The sequence below is a fragment of the Otolemur garnettii genome, unplaced genomic scaffold (assembly GCF_000181295.1).
Source record: "Otolemur garnettii isolate 467f Iridium unplaced genomic scaffold, OtoGar3 scaffold00040, whole genome shotgun sequence".
NCBI classification, from domain to species: domain Eukaryota; kingdom Metazoa; phylum Chordata; class Mammalia; order Primates; family Galagidae; genus Otolemur; species Otolemur garnettii.
Window position 1 is genome coordinate 153049 of NW_003852435.1, and position 20214 is coordinate 173262.

Genomic DNA, 20214 nt, shown 5'->3' on the forward strand with positions numbered 1-20214 from the left:
GAATTTATACTACTCTATTCCTCTACCTTCTCATGGTTTCTTATATGAATTATATCTTATATAAGCCCAGTAATTTCAACTTGCTTTGAAAAAAAATCATTTATGATGTTAAAACTTTAGTACTTTGTGTTATAGGAAATACAGGAAGAAATAAGAAGCACAATCTCACCTTTAAGGAGCTGTAGTACCATTCTTATTTGTAATTATTTCAATCTTTCATCTTCCACTGAATCTGAAAGATTCTAATTCCCTTTTTCTTCTTCTCTTTTAAGCTTTTTAACTAGCTTTTTCTGTCATATGGGTGAAGTATCTTCATTAGCTATGAGAAGTTTTGATAAATGTTGTTTTTCTAGGACTTATTCCTTGTAATTATTGGTGTAAGATTGCTTAGGATATCATTTTATGTGTGTGGTATTTTAACGTCCTTAGGCTCAGTACTAGTATCCTCATTTTTATTCTTGATATTGGCCATTTACTTTCTCAATCAGTTTGCTAGGGGGTTAACACTACTGCTGGTCTGTTCAAGGAAACAACTTTGGGCATTGTGGAAACTCCCTTTTACATGTTCCTTTTCTATTTTAATAATTTCTGATTTTATTTTGATTAGTTTGGATTTCACATGCTATTCTTTTCTAAACTTTTAATATGAATGCTTAAATCATTGATTTTCAACTTTTAATTTATGATATATACATATGAGGCTGTCTATTTTTGAATCTGTCTTTGGGTCTCAATTCTTTCATCTCTGAGTAAGAGAAGCAGACAAGGCATTTATAATCTCTCTTTTGGTTCCATGTTCAAATATCTTTGACTAGGTTTGAAGAAGATGGTATTCAAAGTACTTTGAAAAATTTACAGGTTTAGAGATGCACTTTCTTCCTAGAATGTCTTTAACATCAACCTTTTGTTGCACAACAAAGAGTGATTCATAAATGGTAAAGACTTGCATTCTAGGAATGTATATTCTTTTTTTTTTTTTTTTTGAGACAGGAGCCTCAAGCTGTCCCCTTGGGTAGAGTGCTGTGGCATCACAGCTCACAGCAACCTCCCACTCCTGGGCTCAAGCGAGTCTCCTGCCTCAGCCTCCCAAGTAGCTGGGACCACAGGCGCCCACCACAAGGCCTGGCTATTTTTTGGTTGCAGCCGTCATTGTTGTTTGGCAGGCCCAGGCTGGATTCGAACCTGCCACCTTGGGTGTACGTGGCTGGCACCTTAGCCACTTGAGCCACAGGCGCTGAGCCAGGAGTGTATATTCTGTAGTAATTCTGACATTGGCTAGATAAAAGTGTAGGTAGGTATATTGCTTATAAAAACATTTTCTCAGCTCAGCACCTGTGGCTCAAGTGGCTGAGGCGCCAGCCACATACACCTGAGCTGGTGGGTTCGAATCCAGCCTGGGCCCACCAAACAACAATGAAGGCTGCAACCAAAAAATAGCCAGGCATTGTGGCGGGTGCCTGTGGCCCCAGCTACTTGGGAGGCGGAGGCAGGAGACTTGCTTGAGCCAGGAGTTGGAGGTTGCTGTGAGCTGTGATGCCATGGCACTCTACCCAGGGCAACAGCTTGAGGCTCTGTCTCCAAAAAAAAAAAAAAGAAAAGAAAAAATTTTCTAAATTCAAAATATAATAGAAATTTTAAAGCTATGTATTTCTATTTTTATAGTACCCATTGCTATATCATTGATAATATTACAAAATAAGATTATATCTATTTTAACAGAGGCCCAAATATTGTCACTATTTGACAATATTAGATATTTTTTATTCAAAGTTGAAGTAAAATGCCTCCATTTCTTTTTAAAATATACAGTATTAAAGCATTGACATTGATTACACTGACATTCCCACTAATTTCAATGTAGTGAATTTTTCCTTTATTTAATACAGCTTTATGGCTTTAATTTACACTAAAGTTTAAGCTCATAAAGTAGCCTTAAGAGAAACATATTTAAAAGATCTAAAAATAGCAATCTAAAAAAGTGTTTAGGAGTTCTCTGATCTGTGGATGATCTGCTTATGGTCTTAAGATCTAAAATAAACTTATTTTAGGTTCCTTTTAATGGATTTGTAATGTTACCATGTAAATAATCAGTCACACTCAATTTGGTTTATGGATGTCATTTAAACAGCATTAGTTATAAAAGCTATTCAAAAGATAATCTTGATAAGTAAAACTGTCATCAAACATACTTGAATGAAACACACAACAAATGTACTTTTATAGCCATCTTATGTTTTGATTATCAAATTTAATAAAACAAGTCAGTCAATTTGTATATTTGATTAAAATAGAAATGTTTTCTTAAAGGTATTATTTAGGTAATTACTTTTAATGTTATACATGTGAGGCTTAGCCGCCCATACCACACACACTGAGGCTGGCAGGTTTGGACCCGGACTGGGCCTGCTAAACAACAATGACAACTGCAGCAACAACAAAAAATAGCCCGGCATTGTAGTGGGCACCTATAGTCCCAGCTACTTGGGAGGCTAAGGCAAGAGAATTGCTTAAGCCCAAGAGTTGGAGGTTGCTGTGAGCTGTGACACCACAGCACTCTACTCAGGGCGACATAGTGAGAGACTCTGTCTCAAAAAAAAAAAAATGTTATATATGTGAAACTTAAGAGAATGTATGGCTCACATTTGTGAAGTCCATCTATTTACTCACTTTTCCACAATGTTATGCTAAATTGACATTAAAGAGGACACTTGAATATGTTAACTTCTGTAACTGTATTTTGTCCTCAGATATAAGTACATATCTGTGTTAAAATCAGAATTCCCATAGGGTTCTAAAATACTTATATTGCTAGATTTTTTTTTTCATGTGCTATCCTTCAGGTATGAGGATAACAGGCCCAACTCTTAGCATGATCTATGCTCTCGGTTAATCATTGTAAATATGAAGTTCCCAGGTCTGCTAGTATAGCTCCAACTTTTTTGGGGGGTGGGATTTTCTTCAGGTATGCTCAACTTGATCTAGACTGCGTCCTTCAGTGGTCCAGTACTCACAGATTTGGACTTGTATCCATGCATGTCTTTATTCCTCCATGTAAAATGCACTTCATTTTACCCCCAGATCCTCAAGGTTGAATCCATTGCTACTTCTGAATAGAACCTTTCCTGACTTTTCACTCTGTATAACTAACTGTTCCTTCCTTCAAAACTCCATGAGATGGAATGTGTACCATTGTGATAGAAAGAGCATGGGGTTTAGAGACCAAGTACTATTGGCAATAACTTTTATGTGGCCTTCAACTCTTGAATCTACATTTCCTTACCTATCAAATTGAAATAATAATATCTTGAAGGGCTACGAAGATTAAACAAGAGAATATGTACAATGGGCCAACCACAGCATCTGGTACTTTGGAGCACCTAGTTTGCACTTTAGGCAAACTAACAAGTTTCAGTTTCTTGGCATACACCTTACTTTCTTATCTAACTTTGATTTGCAATAGTAATTTCTATATCTTAGAAAGATTATCTTTTCTCTTCCACTCTTTTCTCCAGTCATGCCTCTCCAGCTAAATAGGGAACTTTTGAGGTCAAGAGTCTGATTTATTTATTTATTACATCTTAATTCATTCATCTAGTGTGTGGTTATCAAGTTCCCTTTGTTTGCCAGTGGCTGTTTCAGGCACTGGATGACATATAGACATTGATCTTGACCTCAAGGAGCTTGCTTGTCAGCAAGGAAAATACACAAACATTCATGACACAGTTATTGTATATAAACTATGAGAAAGGCATGTCAGTGTGCTATGGGAGCCTTTAGGAGGGGTAGCCAACCTGGGGAAAGTGGCATTCAGAGTTTTAAGGAATAATTTCAAGTGGAGACCAGAGAAAAGAACATTACAGTCAGGAAAATAGGCAGGACTTGAATCATAGAAAGCACTAGGGGGTGATTTCACTAATTTACATAAAATTATTGAAATTGAACAAACATATTAGCAATGAGAATGGAAAGAAGGGACATATTGAAATAGGTTTAAAGAGATAATTTTAGAATCCTCGATGGATGGAATGTGAAGGGAAAGAGGGGAGTAACTTCCTTATGTATGGTCCACCGATCATAAGACAGGTACTTTGCATGGTTCTCAAAACACAGTGAATGCTCACACCTGTAATCCTAGCACTCTGGAAGACCAAGGTGGGTGGATAGCCTCACAAGTTTAATACTAGCCTGAGCAAAAGCAAGACCCCATCTCTACTAAAATAGATAAAACTGAGGCAAGAGGATCGCTTGAGCCCAAGAGTTGGAGGTTGCTGTGAGCTCTACCCAGGGCAACTCTACCCAGGGCAACAGCTTGAGACCCTGTCTCAAAAAATAAAACTAAACAACAACAAGAAAAACCCTCAGTGAATGCCCAATAAGCATTTGTAGAAGTGACTTGACAGTGTACTAATCTCATCTAGACCAGAGGTTCTCCACCTATGGATCACGACCCACAGAAACGGTATTGAAGTAACATAGCCTTAGGAAGGTTGAGAACCACTGATCTAGACCTTCCAGTTGAAGTTCCTCTATGATCAGCCATCCTTCCTAGAGGTACTGATGCTTGTTTTAGAATTTAATAAGGTCCCTTATCTCCATAGATATCCTTTGTATTATTTAAGTGCTCTAACCTAGGTGTCCTCAAACTACAGCCTGTGGGCCACATGCAGCCCTCCTAGGACATTTATCCAGCCCGCCAGGTGTTATTGCCACCACTGCCTGTCCTGCTTAGCAGCCGACTCGTCCCAGGGCCTGAAGTCCGGCCCTCCAATGTTCTGAGGGACAGTGAACTGGCCCCCTATTTAAAAAGTTTGAGGACCCCTGCTCTAACCAGCCAAGGTAGTTACAGTATTGCAATGTGGATCATTATTTTTAAAACACTTGCTTTTCCTCTCTCATATTTTTATATTTTTTTCTTTGTGACACCAAATGAAGTAAAGCATTTAGCAAATTCAGTGTAAAACTCTACTGTTGGCCCTCTTAAAATCAAATGCCCTAGAGTGAATGATGGCATGCTTTACAAAGCACAGCATGATTCAACGTATGAGGCTTTCCTCAGGCTGAAGAAAACTGAATGTGACAGTATAAATTTTGAAATTCACAAAGTTCTAGAGGGCAGATAGAATTACCAGCAGAAAATAGAATAAGTTGAAAGTTTTTTTGAAGTCTCTTGGAAAAACACTGTTACTGAGTTATCCCAACATTCTTAGCATTGATAAGAGCAGTAGAGAACCAGAGATATGTCAAAGGTCAGCTGCTGCACAAAACGTCCAGGCTTTACTTCTGTCTCATCTTCCCCATTATGAATTTGCAAAAGCTGTTTTAGAAATGTTTTTATCAGCAAGGGTACATGTCAAATCTATTAAGTGTAGAGTATAAATGTCTTAACACAATAATTAAGTGAGGTGAAGGCTATGTCAACCAGTTTGATGTAAGCATTCCAAATTGTATATAAAATCAGTACATTGGTCCCCATAAATGCATTGATGTATACATGATTTATGTATTTATGATAATAAAAAAGGGGGGAAAATTTAACAAAGGAAAAAGAAATGTTTTTATCAGTAGTTAGACAATAATTTTCCTACCAAGAATGCCTTCTACTGCTTTTTTTTTTTTTTACAAAATGAATTATGCCAGTGCCTGCAACTTTTCCATGTTGATCTTTAGGGTTGTATTGATATCGCAAGACTCATTTAAACTCCTATTTTTGTTTATTTAACAAACATTTACACAGCAACTACTATGTGCCAGGCACGGTTCCAAACTGTTTTGAAACTGTAACTTGTTACTGCTCACAACTCCATGAGATCAGTACTGTTACTGTGTCTGTTTTTGAGTGAGGCAGCTAAGACACAGGTTAAACAACTCACACAGCTGGCTTCATACATTCCGCCTTCAGCTGTACATTCTAACCACTGCACTGTGCTGTCGCTGGACTTCCGCTGTGCTGAATCAAATCGTATTTTAGTGAGGATAGTACTGGCCCTGTAATAAGACTATTGGTCAACCATTCTTACATTCTCTACTTTGTGTATACTGGCTTGATTTTTTAAAATTCTAGCATGTTATTCCTAATCCTTGCTTGGTGTGATCCTGAAGTCATTTTCTGCATTATTTTCTTTTGGCTAGCTATTCAGTATTTTCTTATTTTGGTCAGTGTTAATATCCTTATTAAATCTCATTTTCTGTTTTCTTGACCACTTCTCCAGATTATTAAACTAACTTTGACCTTCAATCATATCTCCTCTGAGGTGTGTCATCAGTAAATTTAATCGCCCCCTTTTCTGTTCTGTCACAGGGTGGTTCATAAAAGTGTTAACTAAAGTAATTTTGTGGTCTTTTATGTGCTGTTCCTCCCAGGCTGACACTACTTTACTGAGGCCCCCTTTTTTAGTGCACTCACTGAATTATCCTGGCTTCTGATTTGCGGGTTATATAGGTTGGTGAGTGAGAAACTCCTGAAACTGGAATTATCAGCAAGTGGTATGCTAGGCTGTTTGGGAAAAAGAAAAAAAAACAAAACTGGAAACAATGAGGATTCTGTGGCCTTCTCCATTTTTATTTTCTATATCACAGTCTTAAGAAGCACTGACGCAATGTGTATTGTGATTTTTTTTGGTTTTGTTATGTACCTTTCCATGAGAGAACAGCTACATTCCTTTCAAGTGTTATATACTTTTTTAGTTTGAGAAAAACTTTAAAAATCAGAAAAAGTAAACAAAAATATATAACCCAGTTTTATCACCCAGATTTAACAACTCATTTTATGTCTTCTTTTTTGCAGAAATAAAATACTATATTAATAGCTGAGGTGCCCTTTAACCACTACCTCCAGTCTCATCTCCCTGCCTCAAGTCAATCATTGTTATAAGTTTAGTTTATAACCTTCATATCCTTTTTTTGCTTATAAAGCAAATTTTGTTAAGAAAATTATAATTTTGTATTAATTTCTAGTATGATCAGTGCTAGTCTGATGGGGGCGGGATTTAAAAAAGTTTTAGTTCTTGTCATCAACGTAAACTGAGTAGTGGAAGTCTTCCATCGCAGATTATCTTAGCACACTTTACGTCATACCCCAGCCACTTCAACCTGCTCGCCTCTCTCTGGGCCTTCCCAGTCAGCACCAACTTCAGGCTTCCCACATGCCCTTAGGTAAGCGGATGAGTGAGGAGTGTCTCGTACCAGGGCCACACACCTCCCCACTTTTTATTCAGTTAGATTTTACATGTAATTGTTGAGCTTTATAAAGTGCCATTCCTTAAGTGAGACAAATATGGATGTAGTCAGACTCTTGAGATGCTGGCAATAGTGGGAAAATGAACAGAAGGGGATTTATCTTCATTCATCTATTCATTCATTCAAAGTCACCAGATATCCTGTATCGGATTCCCGAAAAGCACAGCCAGAGATGGAAGTGTTTGTGGAAGTGATTTTAGGGAGAGAGGAAGCTTTCAGGTGAAACCTGTAAGGAATTGCAGGCGACAGGATTAGGCCAGCAAAAAGAGTTGGTTTTAGCTGAAGTCCAACCTCAACCTCTTCATGAGTAGTGCCAGAGTGTGGATAGTACTATTTAGTTAATCCCTCAGGAGCCAAGAGGGCCAGCCTTTTTTGCCCCCATATCAATAAGTCATTGGTTAAGGGCGTGCCCGTGGGAAGGAGAAACTTATAATCTCCCAGGCATTTCTGGGTGAGGTAGCTTTGGGAAAGGTTTAGTTATGAGCTTTCAGAAGTCAGTGCCACAGCAGTTCAAGACAGGCTCATTTGTTGGCAAAGCAAATCTGCTATAACAGATCTTTGTTGAGCTCTATGATGTCCCTAGTACTTTTCTTGACCTTGAGAATAGAGTAACGAACAAGACAGACAAGGTCACTGCCTTCATGAAGCTTTTTTTCTAGTGGTGAGGTGGGCAATGAATAAATAATTTAATAAACTGGAATGCCTATGATAAAATGAAAAGAATATAAAACGTGTTAAAGGATAATGTTATAAGAAGTAAATGGAAGACTGCTAGAGTAGAACTCATAACACTGATGAGTTTAGCAGCAATGACTGTGTTCATAATTATGCGATTTACTGTAAGACCTCCTAGTATTTCAGTCCATTCTGGGGACTCAGCAGATGGATTGACCCAATGTAGGATGGATTTGTAGGAGAACTAATAGCCAGTCTTTCAGATTACAGTGACTAGAGGGTTCTGAGAATTTGGTCAAGTGACAGTTTGGAATAGGACTACAGCCAACAGCTAAAGGTACCAAGCATAGCTGTGGTCTTTTCCTGGCAAATAGAGTTACTGATGATAGCGTGCTGGTAGTAGTGGAAACTCATCCATTTCTCATCCTCTCTTGCCTGGACTTATCCTTAGCAGTAGCCTTCTGGTTAAGAAGTCAACCTATAATCTCTCATTTTCATGCTTCCCATTGTTCCAGCCAATAGGGCTGATCACTTACTGTCCTGCTCAGAACCTTTTAATGAACAACTCCATTTGCCAACACCATTAAGTCTATCGCTATGGTTTGATTGTCACTGTCTTACTTCTACCCTTTTTCTCCCACATATGCTTAAGCTGTAGGAACGGCCTGCGGTTCCTGTCTCACACACATACCCATGGCTCCATAGCTCGCCACATATGTGGCTCTTGTGACCTGGAATTTTCTGTCAAGTCTACTTGGAAAACTCATACTTTTTCTTCAAAATGCAAATTCATTTTGTCTAGGAAAACTTCTTAGAGGCTTCTTCCCCCTCCTCCTCCTTTCTCCACAAGCAGATACTGTTTCCTTTCTTTGTGCCACCATTGGCACAAAGTGTTTTTAAAAGTGGGGTACAAAAATGAGATTGAAAAATGCATGTTGAGCTCTGGGGAGTGCAGTCAGTAATGCACTTCCCCCACTGGGTCTGCACGTCTTCATGAGCTCTTTGTCAGCTATACTCGCCCTTAAAATGAAATAGGGAAATAAACTGAATTTAGGACCAGACTTTTAAATCACACAAATAATAAAGAGCATCGATCACATTGTTCTTCCCAAAATATCCCTCTTTAATTTTTAATGAGAACAAAAAGTTTTTTATGTTATTAACAAATAAAATCTAATAGTGTTTTTCAGATACCATTTTCCATCTCTAGCTCATTTTTTTTTCTATTTTTGTATGTTTCAGAATGTGTGTTCCCAGAAACTTTTATTGATGGTTAAGTTTAGTGCCTTTGACCAAGAACAGGCTCTGCTATTGTACCTGTCATTTTTATCACTATTGGGAGCTCCTATATCTTACTTCTGTTGCTAGGTAATGAGCTCTCTACTAGGGTAGAGATATATCTTTGAACTGCCGACTTTCACCATAGTGTCTGGAATATGGCAGATTTCAGTAAATGTTTGTTGAACAACTGAATAACTACATTGTCTCTTCCCTCCCATCCATCTCTGGGACGTCCATTTAGAGAGCCCTCTCTCTGAGATGGATAGATGATTCGTCCTTTGATGACTTCATATTTTTCATGAAATGAAATTCAGACTCTTCAGCATGATATTTAAGAACAGGTGTACACTTGACTTAGCCTCCTTATCCAGCTCTACTTCCTTCCAGGCCTCTACATTCCACACCCTGGATAACTAGGTGTGCCTTACCTGCTCTCGTGTCTCCCCCTTCTGCACGTTTGTCTGCCCCTCTACCTGGAAGCATCTCCACCCATCCCTGCCAGCTAAAATCAAATTCAATCATCAGGACTTTTTTCTCCTTACACCAAAATAATTCCCTTCTCTTCTGAGTTCCCATTGAACTTTGTCTTGATTTCATTTATAGCCTGATCACCTCCCAATGTGAATTACATTTAATTGTCTTGTATATGTCTTTCTATCGGTTCTGTGAGCTTCCTGAGAGCAAGGTCTCTGAATTATTCATTTTATAACCCTTTATGCCTAATCATCTGTTTTATACTTTGGAAGCACATAATATTTGTTTAATATACTCACGTATTCATTTATTCTTACAAGGTATAAAGCATAATGATAAGTACTGGATATATACAAAAAGATGTTATGGGCTTGTCTGTAGGTGAGATATCTTGTGGGGGAGAAAAAAGTTTCTTAACATAAAATACTTTGTGTGGAACAATTAATTCAGCTGGGAGGCCAGAAAGGAGAAATAGGAATGCTTATAAGAGAAGGCGACATTTGAGGTGACTGCTTAAAGAATGGACCTTGACAGTTAGTGAGGTAAAGGGAGAAGAAAGGAAGAGAAAACTTTCCAGAGAAGAGAGAAGGTGCACAGAAGTAAAGGTGACGCTCGAGGGAGCTTCTAGGAATTCAGTATGGCCTTAGGAAAGGCGAATGAAGCTAAAGTGTATCTCTTTCAACAGTCATGTGGAATATCTTCTATATGCTAGTTACTTACTTTGCTAAGTGCGACTGATATATAAGTGAACAAAAGCCCAGGCTTCATGTTTATACTGTAGTTGCTGTTGAAAGACACACACACAGAGAGAGAGGGAGAGGGAGAGAGAGAGAATATGAGATGATTAAAATATGTAGTATTTCAACTAGTGGTAAGTGTTATCATGGGGAAAAATAAAGTCAGGAAGGGGGTTCAGAACAGGGCTCCAGTTTGGAATAGGGCAGCCAGGCAAGGCCTCACTGAGGAGGCTGAGCAGTAGCCTCTTTCCAGTCATTTGCCTCTAAAAATATGTCCTTTTCTTTTTTTTAAACATTTCTTCAGCTATGTATCAAGTACTCCTTTTTTTTTCTCTTTTTGGTGTGGTTGTAGAGGTGTTCTGGCTAACCTTAAGTAAATAGCAATAATACTGAACCTCAAATGAGAAAAAAGGACAATTGAACCACATCCCCTTGAAAAAGTAGAAGAGGTTGCCCAGGAAATAAGAGAACTTTTCAGTCCTAAGATGGCATAAGCTAAGCGATGTCTTTAAAATGTGTAGTTGTTGAAATGCTACATACATTGCCTTTTTGGCATTCTCCATTACTCCATAGGAATTACCCTGATGCAGCCCATAAAACAGTGAAAAAATGATTGCCATTTATGACCACTCATTTATTTAATTTGGGTTCAAGAAATAATGTGATGGATACCAGAACAGAAGCATCAGCTGTCTGCAGTTCAACTAAGTTTCCTGAAAGTGCTGACTCCGGACAACAGCTCCTTGCTGCTGTTTTCCTGGTGACGACTTAAATATTTCTGTAATGAAGCAAACTGTGTATACAATGGCACTCAACATCTACATCCGATTTTAAGATAAAACATGGGATGACAAGGAAGTGTGCTCAGAGTGTTGCTTCAGTTCTGCCCTCTGATTCCTCAGAGGTATCTTTTCCTTCTCCTCTGCCATGAAAATGACACTGGAAGATAGACCAGGGTTGTAATGAACCCTTTAACTTTTGCTGCCAAAAGCGTAAAAAAAAAAAAAAAAATATATATATATATATATATATTTATATTTATGATGCAGTTGTATCTTCCTTAAAGTAAATCTATCAAAAGAAAAACTTAATAAAATAGAGATAAATGTAGAAAACGAAAACAGATTTAAGGTAAGAGTTTTCCAAATACAATTCTTTTTTTTTTTTTTTTTTTTGAGACAGAGTCTCACTATGTCGCCTTTGGTGGAGTACAGTGGCATCGTAGCTCACAGCAACCTCAAACTCTTGGGCCTAAGGGATTCTTTTCCCTCAGCCTCCCCAGTAGCTGGGATTATAGGTGCCCACCTCAATGCCTGGCTGTTTTTTTGTCACAGTTGTCATTGTTATTTAGCTGCCCTGGGCTGGGTTCTAACCTGCCAGCCTGGGTGTAGGTGGCCAGTGCTGTACTCACTGAGCTACAGGTGCTGCCCCAAATATAATTCTTATTTATATACAATTTTCTGTTTGACCTGGGTGATTAAAGTCTCATAAACTTACAATGAGAGCATTCAGATTTTTTTCCGATTGATGAACAACCAGAAATGAGTATAAAATAATTCTTGGATTATAGTATATCAAATAATAATATGCTACATACAAAATGTAATTTATATACTTAGACAATGTGTATTATATAGAAATGTATTCTGGTTACTAACCAAAAGAGGCATGCCTCACCAGTGTCATGGAGGACATGCTTCTCCTGGTAGACTTAAACAACAGTAGGTTAGTTTATCATTTGTCCCAGTAATCAAAAATATCTTTTAGCTTTTTTCTTTGAATTGCCTATGGTAAAATATCTGTTGATATTGAATCTCATGCAAAATCAAGTTCGTGCTATTCTAAAGGTGGTTAAATTAATAGCATGGTAAGATAAGTTCCCTTAAATATGAGTTTAAGGTCATCAGGGAAGGAATTTTTAAATGTTTTGTTCATAATACTTCTGTAATATCTAAAGCAGTACCCATTATCACTTCTTGGCCTTTTGGCTAAGATCAAGTGTAAAGCAGTTTTAGTAGATGTTCAATAAATTTAAGTTGAATAAATTGAAAAGTCCTTTCTGGGAGGCCGAAGCAAGTAGATTGCCTGAGCTTCCAGGTTCAAGACTAGCCTGAGCAACTGAGAGACTCCGTCTCTAAAAAATAGTCGGGGATTGTGGCGGGCATCTGTAGTCCCAGCTACTCAGGAGGCTGAAACTGGAGAATCACTTAAGCCCAAGAGTTTGAGGTTGCTGTGAGCTATGATGCCATGGCATTCTACTCAGGGTGACAAAGTAAGACTCTTTCTTGAAAAAGAAAAGAAAAGAAAATGTGTTTGTGTACTAATTTTTTCTTCATCATATTTTTATGTTGTTACTCAATTGGTGAAGTCTGTTTAAATATAAATTACTGTATACTATATTTTCTGGTAAGATTTGTCCAGTGGACATAATATTCATAGGCCTCACCCTTTGCTTACATCTCGTATGCATCTTTGTACACTCATTTAACTTTGCATTTTTACCTGCATTCAATTCTTCTATTCCTTTTAAAATACTGATTAGAAAATACATTTTTCTGTTCAAATAAGGGACTTGCACATTATTTTTCCTTCTTTTATAGGAAAGGGAAAACAAATTTCCTATAAAAAAAGAAATCAGGTCATTTTGAGTCCCTAACATTTACCGATCTGGAAAGCTAGTTTTTGGAGTAAGGTTAAAAGATTCAATTTCCCATGTACCATTTAGTATTATAGGTTTGTTTTTATTTCTAACAACTGGACAACTTACAAAATTTTCAGAGTTTGTTCAAAGACTTGATTATCAACATGGCTTTGACTTTTCGAAAACTTTCTTTTTACGTATTAATGTAGTACTAGGAGACACGGTAGAAGTAATGTTTTGCAAACGAAGCATATTTAGAAAGTCTTAGTTTCTACCAGATGGCCGTTTTTCTGTGGCTGTTTTCTAACAGCTGTTCCCATAAGAACCTACCTCTGAAGAGCAAAGTGTTACATCACAGGAAAACTTCCTTACATAAATATTATCCCCCTAATGTCTTCCTTTCCTTTATAGTTTGTTAGGATTTTTGCATTTGGGTATATTAGTGATGAGGGATTGACTACTAAATAAACTATTCATCCTCCAAAGCAACTATTTTAAGAGCTGGAGTCTTTTCAGTCACTTTGGCAGAAATAATATTTTGCTTATCTTAATAAAAGGACTTTTCTCTCAAAGCATTCAAAACATTCAAAGCACTGTATAATAACACTCCCTCTCACTTGCTCGCTCTCCTTTTATTTTCCTTACTTTTTACTCTACTAGATTCCCTCATATGTTCTATGTTAATTCCCTCTATAGAGACAAGTAACCTTGACCTTCAAGAGGTTAAGTGATTGACCAAACCGGGAGGACTCAGCTTTAATCTGATGCCCACTTTAACGCTGTAGTAGTCATAGCTTATTCTGTACTGTCATCTGTGTTTTCCCCCTTCGGTTTGGATGACACTGCTTGTATTTCTGTTTGAGGGGATGAGAAAATTTCTTTCCTAATATGACAAAATAAATTTATCTTTTGTAGGTAGAGGTGAGGGGATGGATAGAGTGCTGCTGGTCAGCAGAGAGCCCAGACAATTTGTAAACAGATTCTTAAACTTGTTTGCATCGCCTATTCCAAGTACTACTCTCTGTTTTATTAATAATAATTACTAGTGCTTCTTACCTTTATTTATTTATTTTAGAATAAGCCTTATGAAAATGATATTCTTAATGATGCCATGAACTCTTCTTCACTTGAAAAATTCCTTTTAACAGCATTTACTGCTCAGTTAATGATGTTAGATTTATACCTTATTAGTAAATATTGCCATTTAATTCTATTTTCATAACCTATTTTTTGAAATAATGAGTAAATATTCAGTGCCTTCTTTGTGCTACATTCTGTCTTTTCTTATGTTTGGCTCATATAATTGAGTGGACTATTCCTATGGCCATTGTTATTTTAATAAAGTATAAAGTTAGAGAAGATTTTTTTGGTCAGCTATTTGAAACTCTTAAATATCTTTTTTATTGGGTGGCGCCTGTGGCTCAAAGGAGTAGGGTGCCAGCCCCATATGCCAGAGGTGGTGGGTTCAAATCCAGCCCCAGCCAAAAACAGCAAAAAAACCCAAAACTTTTTTATCCTTTACTCCTGTGTTTAACTATTATTGTTTTTCTAAAAGAAAGTTAATCATAAATCTATTAAAATACAACTCATTAGAGTAGCCGCATAATAAATGTCACTTTTTAGATCTTTTGCTCCTCAAAAAATTAGAAGATAATAGCTTAATGTGTCTTTACATGCACCATTTCAGAACAGATTGTATTCTAGAGGCCAATTTCATTCCTTATTTTGACAAAAGCCTGGTCTTTACACACTTTAATTGTTTTTATTGCATCTGGAATCATTTTATGTTACCATGTAACATTGTTAGTAACTCTAATTTAAAAAAAAAAAAAAAAAACAATTTTAAGGCCAGGCATGGTGGCTTACTCCTGCAGTCACTTTGGTAGGCTAAGTCAAGAGTATTGCTTGAAGCCAGAAGTTCAAGACCAGGCTTGGCAACATATTGAGACCCTCATTTAAAAAGAAAGAAAAGAAAAGAAAAGAAATCTTTAAAATAACAGAATTAGTCTCAGCACCTGTAGCTCAAGCGGCTAAGGCACCAGCCACATATGCCAGAGCTGGCGGGTTCAAATCCAACCTGGGCCTGCCAAGCAACGCCAACTACAACCAAAAAATAGCCGGGCATTGTGGTGGGTGCCTGTAACCCCAGCTACTTGGAAGGCTGAGGCAAGAGAATTGCTTAAGCCTAAGAGTGGGAGCTTGCTGTGAGCTGTGATGCAACAGCACTCTACCCAGGGTAACATCCTGAGACTCTGTCTCAAAAAAAAAACCCCAAGAAACAAAAAAAGCAGAATTAAAAGAAGAATATATTTTAACTCAGTATTTCGCAGTTTTTGGCTAGGACTGGGTTTGAACCCACCACCTCTGGCATATGGGGCCAGTGCCCTACTCCTTTGAGCCACAGGTGCCGCCCCATTAACTCAGTATTTCTTTGAATATCTCCTTTGTTTATACAGGCTTTCATGGATAGCTGTAGATTATAATATAGTGAAAAGTAAGAACAATTTATGATAACATAAATGTCAACAATTAGCTGAACATTGTAATTAATTTATCAAGCATTACTAGTAAATGTTACATACTTGAAAATCATCTCTTTATTAGATCCTAAGATTTAATAAGGCTAAGAAAATGTATCTAAGATGTGTTTTAACTTTTTTTCTTCCTAGTATTGTTGAAAGTGTTCATGCTAAACTTTTATTAGCTTATATTTCAAAGCTGTTTTTGAAAGGAAAAAATCATAGTAGAATTGAAATTGTAGCAAATAAAATATTCTCTAAGGGTCATTGCTTATTTGTGTGGATGATTAATATCTTTTGATCCCAGATGCCCCATAAATGCAAAGTAATGATTTTAATCAAATACTTTCTGAAAAAGAAACATTATATTGTCTTTGAGTAATTTTACATTCTACCTACAACAACAAAAGCAGTCACCTTATCTCTTACTAAGTTGAAATTTATAATATTTATCGGATATCTTGGAGATCCAGCTTTTTTTCTTAGTATATTAAGTACAATGGGGGAGGATAGTGGATTGTTTTCTACCTTTACATAATCAGGGTAACTTACCAAGATGTAAGCTAGCCATTTTTTTTAAAGGCAGTATTATTTTACATGTTCTATTAGCTTTCTTTGACACTAGACGAAAGGATCGATAAGAATAACAGAACAAAACCACTTTTATCATAGAAATTTCTCTTTCTCGCTAACTTCTCCAGTGAAAGCTACATTTCTAATTTGTATTTATACTCCTTTTAGTCTTTTTTGGAAATTATCTGATTTGTGCTTATTCCCACAGACCTATGGGTTGTTTTTTTTTTTCTGGAACAAAAAGTCTTTTTATAAATCTGACTTGACAAATTGCATACCATCAGAATTCAAATGTTATAAAGCACTTTCATTTTCTTAGTAAAAATAGAATTCATCTTGAATTTACTGTGCTTAATCTGTTATAAAGCACAATAATTACTAAGGTAACAACTAGATTTCCTTTACTGACAATGATGCACGAGTTCCTTTTTTCTTGGTGCTGAAAACAATTTCATTTTCTTTGTAGAAATAGAATTCATTTCGAATTTAGTGTTCTTAATCTATTATAAAGCACGATAATTACTAAGGTAACAACTGGATTTCCTTTACTGACAATGATGCAAGAGTTCCTTTTTCCTTTTTGGTGCTGGAAGGTGGCATGTTGTTGCCCATTAAATATGTGAGAGCTGAGGTGAGAAATTCATTATATTGCTATAAAAATCTATGTGAGCTCATTTCTTTCCCATCCTCACCCACCCGCTTCTCTATAGCTAGAATCTGAACAGTGAATATAAGTCAGATTAATTAAACTTTGTACTTGATTTCTTTAAAACTTTAAAAATTAACTTGTTAGCAAAGAATAACAATGCCCTATGGTAAATTTATAAGATCCATAAGCACAAAAATATGCATGTGACTACCATTATATTGCACAAGAAATATACTAAAAGTTAATAAACACCAACAAACTGTCACAATGTATTTTCACTTTCCTTATCGTCCCCCAGGGTTTTATTTTTAGACACAATTTAATTTGACTTTTAGTGAAGATGAACAAATAATATTAGATTATTTGTCAAGTACAGTGCTACGGCTATAGGAAGAGTAAATTATGAGTTTGTCTACCAGGCTCTCCTAGAGCCAGGATCATGGGGGAGCTTAGATAGGGGTCAGGAATGGCAAGAGGCCAGAACTCCCAAGAATTAACTGAAGAGACCAAGAACCACTTGATCAAGTAAAAGAAAGAAGCCTTTAAGGCTACAAATAAGATAGCTAATCTAGAAATTATAAATGTCTAGATTTACCCCCCCATAGCTGTTCAAGACCTGGCAAATGAGGACTCTAATGTTACCCACTGCAATCTCGAGTCTAAATACAAGTCATTTGGAGTCGATGATGGACATAAACAATCAGTTTCTCAATATTTTCAACCCCAAGTATACCTTTTTATATGACTATACTTTATAATACTGGCTTATATAGGAATAAGGACTATTTTACTTCTAAGAAAGCCAGCCTTAATTTACTAAAACCCAACATTTACTAGAGTGGGCTCCAAATTCTCTGTTTAAAAAAAGAAAGAGTTTCATGGCCCAATAAATTTGGAAGTCCATATAACATTATATATAATGCTCCATTAGCTACAATGTTGATGTTTTTAACCTTTATTATTTTTTGTTTATTTCATTCATACAACAAATATTTATTAAATTCCTCCTGTGAGCCAGACAGCCATTAGATGCTGGGAACATAGTGAGGGACAAGGTAAACATGTTCTACACTCTTAGATCTGACAAGGTGTATAGAAAGGTCAATATCAAAATGTGTAATTTTAATATAGTCTGGTTAGGGCTGGCATAAGGGATAGCTAGGTCTCAAAGGGGACACAAAACAGGGCCTCCTAACCTGGTCTGCAAAAGATCAAGGAAGGGATATCCAGGAAGTACCATCTGTGCTAACACCTGAAGATAAGTAAAGTGAGACCAGCAAGAAACCGTCAGTCACAATAGCTATAACAATAACAACAAATTATACTCCTTCTACCTGCCAGATACCGTGCTAGATACTTTCTGAGAGTTCTATCAATGATCCTCTTGGGTTGACTTTATCATTTACTCAAAATCCTATGGCTAACAAGTGGCAAGAATTAGAATTTGAGTCTTGATTGATCTGACTCCAAAGTCCTCTTTCCACTACCCCACAACTGCCTCTCAGAGCATTAACTGATTTTTTGCACATGAATTTTATGTCTATCCTATATTTGTTTTGCTAAAACAAACAAAAAAAGATTTGAGTAAATATCTTACATTTGCTTTGGCTTTGATTATTGTGTGATATTTATTACTTTAAAAAAAAAAAAAAAGACATGGCTCAGCGCCTGTGGCTCAAGTGGCCAGCCACATACACCTAAGGTGGCAGGTTCAAATCCAGCCCGCCCCACCAAAACAACAATGATGGCTGCAACCAAAAAATAGCTGGGCGCTGTGGTGGGCGCTTGTGATCCCAGCTACTTGGGAGGCTGAGGAAGAAGACTCACTTGAGCCCAGGAGTTGGAGGTTGCTGGGAGCTGTGATGCCACGGCACTCTACCCAGGGGGATAGCTTGAGGCTCTGTCTCTAAATAAATAAATAAAATAAAATAAGACATTTTATAGTTTTAATTATAGTAAAATGTATCATTTGGGTATATGTTTCACCAGTATATTATAGCACCAAGGTCTGAAGGTCACTATCCAAGTAGAGTCTCACACATAGTAGATACTCAAAACAACACTTGGCAGCTTTACCTTTTACTTTGAATAAGAGATAGCATAGTTTGAAAAGACAGCTTGAACTCTTCTAAAGGTGATAACTCACACTTTAAAAGTAGTTCTAATTCTCTGTGTGACATGGTTAAGCTGGCCATAAAAATTTTTCAGTTTTAAGATAGAGTATATGCAGAAGAGAAAATATAAATGTATCCTTTAAAAATGTCTGACCTACCTGTCATCTGTAGCTTCTGTACACACATGAATATCCACAGTTGATGTGAATTTCATATCTCAATAAGGAAGCTCATATCACCAGGATAGCTTACTATTAATAGTTTTGAAGATCTTGCTGGGCACAGTGGCTCACACCTGTAATCCTAGCACCCTGAGGAGGCTGAGGCATCAAGGATCCCTTGAGCTCAGGAGTTCAAGACCAGCCTAAGCAAGACGAGACCCTGTCTCTACTAAAAATAGAAAAACTAGCTCAGCATTGTGGCAGTTGCCTGTAGTTCAAGCTACTTGGGAGTCTGAGGCAAGTCTTTTGGGTCAAAGAGTTTGAAGTTGCTGTGAGCTATCACACCATGACACTCTACTCAGAGGCAAGAGTGAGCCTCTGTCTCCAAAAAAAAAAACTTTAAAAAGTAGTTTTGAAGATCTTGATCTAAAGAAGAGTCAAGTAAATAATAGAAGGGAGGTTTAAGAAAGTAAAATGGATTGCTCTAATCCCAGCAGAACTGTTCAAAATCTCATAAGTAACTCCTCTGTGTTCTTGGAGTGGGCTAAGGTAGTCTGGTTTTGGACCTAATGAAGGCAGATTGGGCCTGACCATGAAATTCATAGACATGCTCTAATTGGTCATGTCAGCATGTCAGTCATTACCAAAATTGCCATTAAAATCATTTTAAAATAACATAAATGTTATCTATAAATTTGTGTGGTTTTTTTGTTTGTTTTTGAGACAGAGTTTCACTATGTCACCCTGGGTAGAGTGCTGTGGTCTCACAGCTCACAGCAACCACAAACTCTTGGGCTTAGGCAATTGTCTGGCCACAGCCTCCCAAGTAGCTGGGACTACAGTCACCCCCCACAATGCCTGGCTACTTTTTTGTTGTAATTGTCATTGTTGTTTAGCAAGCCCGGGCCGGGTTTGAACCCGCCAGCTCCAGTGTATGTGACTGGCGCCCTAACCACTGAGCCATGGACGCGGAGCCTATAAATTTGTATTTTTAACTTCTCCTTTTCACCCCTAGGAGGTGATTTTGAGGTATGAAATGGTTATAAGAAGAGAGTACCAGAAAAAAAGACAGAAGTAAAGAACCTGTGTAATCTATAAACTTGGATTGGTTTCCAAACCCTTTCAATTTGTACTTTATTAAATCTACAAAATAC

General features: G+C 37.1%; 1 protein-coding gene across 1 annotated transcript in view; it reads left to right on the forward strand.

Moving 5' to 3' along the window:
* LOC100961950 (von Willebrand factor A domain-containing protein 8) overlaps positions 1-20214 on the forward strand; it is a gene marked incomplete at its 5' end in the record, with an annotated part of 309966 nt that overhangs the window by 128400 nt on the left and 161352 nt on the right. The gene's annotated exons all lie outside the window — the stretch shown is intronic.